The 6642-nt window shown below is 43.0% G+C and overlaps 1 pseudogene; it reads left to right on the forward strand.

Moving 5' to 3' along the window:
- Positions 1-4229: 4229 nt before the first annotated feature.
- On the forward strand, positions 4230-5477 carry LOC109932757 (annotated as a pseudogene).
- Positions 5478-6642: the final 1165 nt, after the last annotated feature.

A 6642-nucleotide genomic window follows, 5' to 3' on the forward strand; every position in this document is an offset into this window, starting at 1 on the left:
CTGCTATAGGAATGGAATTGTGAAACTTGAGAGGGTTCAGAAAAGATTTACAAGGAAGTTGCGAAGGTTGGAGGATTTGAGCAAAGGGAGAGGCTGAATAGGCTAGGGCTATTTTCCCTGGAGCGTCAGAGGCTGAGGGGTGACCTTATAGAAGTTTATAAAATCACAAGGGGCATGGATAGGGTGAATAGCCAAGGTCTCTTCCCTCGGGTAGTGGAGTCCAAAACTAGAGAGTTTAGTTTTAAGGTGAGAGGGAGAGGGAAAAGATTTAAAAAGGGACCTAAGGGGCAACTTTTTCATGCAGAGGGCGGTGCATGTATAGAATGTGCCGCCAGAAGAAGTGGTGGAAGCTGGTACAATCAAAATATTTAAAAGGCATTTGGATGGGTATATGAATAGGAGGGGTTTAAGAGGGATATGGGCCAAATGCTGGCAAATGGGACTAGATTAATTTAGGATATCTGATCGGCATGGATGAATGGGACCAAAGGGTCTGTTTCCATGCTGTACAGCTCTATACCTTTTATTTTTCAGATCACAGATAGCACTACTGAGAATACAAGAACATACAAAAGAGGAGTAGGCCATCTGGCTCATCAAGCCTGCCATTCAATAAGATCATGGCTGATCTTTTCGTGGACTCAGCTCCACTTATCCACCTGCTCACCATAACCCTTAATTTCTTTACTGTTCAAAAATCTATCTTTGCCTTAAAAACATTTGATGAGGTAGCCTTAACTGCTTCACTGGCAGGGAATTCTACAGATTCACAACACTTTGGGTGAAGAAGTTCCTCCTGAACTCAGTCTTACATCTGCTCCCCCTTATTTTGAGGCTCTGTCCCCTGATTATAGTTTCACCCGCCAGTGGGAACAACCTCCCTGCTTCTACCTTATCTATTCCCTTCATAATTTTACACATTTCTATAAGATTGCCCCCATCATTCTTCTAAATTCCAACGAGTATAGTCCCAGCCTAGTCAGTCTGTCGTCATAAACCAACGCTTTCAATTCCAGAATCAATCCAGTGAATCTCTTCTGCACCCCCTCTAGTGCCAATGCATACTTTCTCAAAAAAGGAGACCAAAACTGTACACAGTACTCCAGGCGTGGTCTCACCAGCACCCTATACAGCTGCAACCTACCTTCCTATTTTTAAATTCCATCCCTCTAGCAATGAAGGTAAATGGAATTTTGTCCTTCTTAATTACCTGCTGCACACCCAGGTCCCTCTGCACAGCAGCATACTGCAATTTTTCACCATTTTTAAAAAAAATAATAGTCCATTTTGCTATTATTGTTACCAAAATGGATGATTTCACATTTACCAACATTGTACTCCATCTGCCAGACCCATGCCACTCACATAACGTGTCTATATTCCGCTGCAGACTTTCAGTGTCCTCTGCACACTTTGCTCTACCACTCATTTCAGTACCACCTGTGAACTTTGACACACTACACTTGGTCCCCAACTCTAAATCATCTATGGAAATTGTAAACAAGAAAGATTTTCTGCTAGTCTTAAATCTAAGTGAAAGACCAAGTTAACTTAATAAAAACAAAGCAGGAATCTAGCAGAGAATATGATTTAAAAGATAATAAATAGAGCAGATTGGCTGCAGCTGAAGTGTTGGGAACAGTCAGATTGGAATTTGGAGTGTTCTAATTTCATCGAGACGGCACAAATAAGAACATAAGAAACAAGGATGAATAGATGATCTTGCCCTTCCGGCATTCTCCACTCTTACATACAATCATACCTGATCCTTGGATACAATTCTACTTTCCTGCCTGTTCACCATATTCCAAGAACAAAAATCTGTTGCTCTCAGCCGTAAATATATCCAGTGATGGAGCATTCACAAATCTCTGGAGTAGAGAGCTTCAAAGATGTGCACCCTTTAAGTGAAGAAGTGTCTCCTTATTGCAAACTCCTTACCCTGAGAAATTATTTTTTAGATGCCCCAATCAGCGAAAGCAACCCCTGTTGTCTACCTTTGTCAATCCATTCAGCATTTCATAGCTTTTAATGGGATCATCTCACAGCTTTTAATGGGATCATCTCACAATCTTCTGAACTTTATAGGCTAGATCCAATTTAATCCAAATATCTTTTCACAAGACAATCCATACCAGGTCCAATCTAGTGAACCTTTCCTGCACTGCCTCCAATGATATTATATCCTTCTTTAAATCTGAATACCAAAACTGCACACAGTAAAGAGTGGTATCATTAAAGCCCTGCCCAACTGTAGCATCCGAAAGCACAGTAACTACTGAAGGAAGGAGATGCACAGCAGACAGGTAGAAGAAAAGTTGGCCTGTTACATAGTGAAGAGAAATACACAGTTGGAATGGAATGTGACAACAGGAACTTGCAAACTAGAACAATAAATACACTGGCTGGGAAATCAGATTAACTCTGCAGTTTGTGAAAAATGGGATGCAGTTGATAGGATATTTTGTTGGGTAGAACTTGCAAAAGTGAGGTCTGGGGGTCCTTAAGCATTAGTTGAACAAGTAAGGGATATGGGTTTCATCAATAACAGAGAGACATTGTTGATATTAGAAAGGAATATCAGGGATATAAATGGAGGTTGGTGGAATAAAAAAAAAACTTAAGGCATGCATTAGCAATAGCTACAAACAAGCTAGCTATGAAATTAATAAGGGCTTGAAAAGTTGCTGCTCATATTACGCTATCTGGGTAAAAACAGTTGGCCTGACTTTTCCAAATGTTTCCCATAGGCACGACGCATGTATTTGTAGGTGGTGCAATTGTGAAGTGGTTATAAGAAAAATAGCTAAATGTTGGGAATAAGAACAGGGCAGAAGGGGGTGCATTTGTAAAGTAGCTGGATTTAGTTAGAGATAACAAGGTGTAGAGCTGGATGAACACAGTAGGCCAAGCAGCATCCTGCTCCTATGATGCTGCTTGGCCTACTGTGTTTATCCAGTTCTACACCTTGTTATCTCACATTTTCCAGCATCTGCAGTTCCTACTATCTCTGATACGGATTTAGTTAGGGCCTGGGCGCTATCACCCACCTGGGTGACGTCATAACTGGACAGGTGATGACATCCCAATGTTTACATCTGAACCCACGCTCCTGCCCGGTGACCCGGTAAACCGCGCACCGCCCCTGCCGGGTGACCTGGTAAACCCCGCACCGCCCTGGTCCAATGACCCCACAAACCTCCGGCCAAGCTGACCTTTGATGTTATCCCGATAAAAGCGGTTACTCTCCTCGACCGTGCTGAAGCCGGCATACTGCCGGATGGTCCACGGCCTGTAGGTGTACATGGTGGGGTACGGACCCCGAGTGTAAGGCCACTTCCCCGGCAACTCCTCGGGCAGTTCCGCCGTGTCCCGCTTGGTATAAACGGGCTTGATGGCGATTCCTTCCGGCGTTTTCCATATCAAATCTTCAGCTTTCTTGCCCTTCAGCTGCTTTTCGGCTAAAGCGACCCATTCGGGGTGCAGGACGTGCTGTCCGCGGAGGGGCACCACCTCAACAGAGGACCACCGTCCCCTCCAGTGACAAAAAGCTCGCCATGCCCACAACATGTCGCCAAGAAGAATGAGTCCTCTTCTTCCAGTGTCCAGGCCCAGGGCTGAGTGACAAATACAGGAACCAATCACAGCCTGTACTGTCACATAGTCACAACGTAATTCCACCCTCAGCCAATGAGCACGAGGGGTGTGTTGGAAACGTGAATGTCAACATATCTCAGAGCGAGGGAGCTGGCAGTGTTGAAAAGTCGGGCAATGTCTTTATTGTTTGGTGCAGGCGCAGAATACTAGAGCTAGGAGGTCATTATGGAGCTGTATAGAATGTTGATTAGGCCAGACCTGGAGTACTGGTGTTAAAACTGTACACATATATATCATAAATAAACTAGCCACCGCACTATACGTGTTTACGGTGCAGAGAAAGATGCACTAGGATGTTGCCCTGAGCTGGAAATTTTTAAATATTAAGATAGATTACGTTGACTCGGGTTGTTCTCCTTGGATCAGAGAAGGCTGAGGGTGTCTTAGTTGAGGTATGCAAAGTTATGAGGGCATAGTTCGGAATAAACTTCTTAGCAGAGAGGGGTCAATTACCACAAGACATAGACTTAAGGAAAGGGGCCCGAGGTTTAGAGGGGATTTAAGCAGAAACGTTTTCAACCATAGGGTGGTGGATACCTGGAAATCGCTTGAGGTAAGGCTGGTGAATCTATATGCTTGATGAAAGAACAATGGAAAACTTCAAGGTCAACAATAAAATCACTTCTGTAAAAGCTGCCTGAGTGAAAAGATTGACTGAGAAGCTAGGCATGCTAAACATCCCTGAGGCTGATGTTCATTAATGGGACTGGCAGGTGATGGCCAGAGTTTAAGTGCTGCATTCAATGGTCATGGTGCCTGAACAGTTGCAATTTCAACTTTGGTTGGTTCTGGTGTAGATGGTGGCAAGGCAATGGAGGAGTGATGGCAGCGCAGGTGTTGATGAGCTGCCTCAGGACTGATGGACTCCCTTTAAGCTCTATCTTCTTTGATTTTTCTTATTCTTAAAACTATTCAAAATGGTGCCAGATCATGGTGACAGTAGACAAAGCTTTTCACTGTATTTTACTGTTTTTTATCATAGTAAAATACACATGACAATGAATCATTCATTCACCGCAGTGTGAAAAAGTTTTATACTGACCCAAATCTTCAGACTGGAATTCCTTCCATCTGTAAATCTGGATGTGCCATCTTCACCCCCAGCAGTACTCTGATGAAGAAGGGCCCTGACCCAAAACGTCAACTTTCCTGCTCCTCTGATGCTGCCTGGCCTGTTGTGTTCCTCCAGCTCCACACTGTTATCTCTGATGCTTTGAAGCATCTTCTCCAAATAGGCCAAAGTGTATTGGAGTGGTGACTGTACATTGACTTTGTTTTCCCCAAAGTAATGTACAAACAAGGTGATATCTTGAAGCGGTGTAACAACCAGTACAATGAACTCAAAAGAAATAGCATTTGTGATTTCCTTCACCCTCACCTTGTTATCTACTTGGGTGTGCCAGTTTTGGAAATGTAGAAGCAATTGAAGCAGCATAGTGAGACTTACAAACAGAAAATCGCTCAGATTTTCTGCAGAAAATTGAAGAGACATACAAGAAGTCTTTTCTTCTGGAGATACATGAAACACCTGAAGTTTTCAGGACAACACAATCCAAGCTTCTGATATAGAGAAGGTTTTTGAGGATATTGAACTCTTGAAAAGGGATAAAGGACCATGGCTGGAGCAAAGTAACATTTCCTTTCATTTCCTCAAGCAATGTGTGGCTGACCTGATTTCATTCCCCAGATTCCTTTCTGAAGTCATAATTGGTGCTCATAAATTTGATCAAATCTATCATATCTACAGGCAGCTCCCAGGTCGAAAGTATGTAGAAGATTTAAATGCCAGAGTTGGAAATGAGTGTATCTGGTTAAAATAACTGTGTCGCTTCCAGAAGAATGATTAAGCTGATTGAAAGAAAGAGAAAATAAGAGAACTCTGTTGCAAGGTGAAATGGCTGGTTTCCTACTGAGCTCAACATGGCAAATCTGACTGGAATTACCCAAGGCTTGTGCAGAACTTTGAACACCTTTTTAGTTGACTGTAGGTATGAAATAAAACTTACAAGGTTTAGGGACCTGTGCCAGGAAATGGGATTAGAGTAGACTGGTGCTTGATGACCAGTGAGCACACAGTGGACTGAATGGCCTCTTTCTGTGGAAGGGTCACCAGACCCGAAACATTAACTCTGTTGTTTCCTTCACAGATGCTGCCAGACCTGCTAAGCTTTTCAAGCAACTTTGTTTTTGTTCCTGATTTACAGCATCCATAGTTCTTTCGGCCTGCTTCCATGCTTTATTACCCTGTGACTCTATCTATGGAGAGACACCGAATTAATGTCTCAAATCTGTGAAACTTGTATGTCTTCCAGTGCAAACAGCTGTCGGACAACCAAGTGTTGCAGACTGGCACGTTTCAAAGTTCAGGACTGAGGCCTGCCACAAAAGCTTGGAGAAGCTGCTGCAAAGTGGCAATTAAGAAAGATCACTGCCTTAAGAACCTTGTGCCACTGTATATTCAAGGGGCTGGAAATTTGTAAAATCTCTTGGGCTGTATGTTTGCCCTGTAAGCATGTCGTAAATGTTAACTGTCTTGATAAAGTAGTAACACAAATGGGGTGATAATGGTGGTGGTGTTGCAGTAATATCACAGAGGCCCAGGCTAATGCTTTGGTACATGAGTTTAATTCCCACAATGGTAGCTGATGGAATTTAAAACTCTTAACAAATCTGGCAATAGCTAGTCTTCTGATGACTGTGAAACAATTGTCAGTTTTTGTAAAAACCCAGCTGAAGCGCTCATGTCTTTTAAGGAAGGAAATATGCTATCCTCTGTCACTCCTGACCGACAACAATTCCCTCTGAAATGCCCTAGCAAGCCACTAGTTGTACCAAACTGCTATGAAGTCTAAGGAAAGGAATGAAGCCAAATGGGCCAACCAGCATTGACCAAGGCACCAGAAACAAAGATGATAAACCGAATCTTATCACTCCTACTTTGTAACACCAGTGGGCTTCTGCCATAATGTTGGCCTTTATTTAGGA

This window comes from Rhincodon typus, unplaced genomic scaffold, assembly GCF_021869965.1.
Source record: "Rhincodon typus isolate 14 unplaced genomic scaffold, sRhiTyp1.1 hic_rhity00001391, whole genome shotgun sequence".
Classification (NCBI taxonomy): domain Eukaryota; kingdom Metazoa; phylum Chordata; class Chondrichthyes; order Orectolobiformes; family Rhincodontidae; genus Rhincodon; species Rhincodon typus.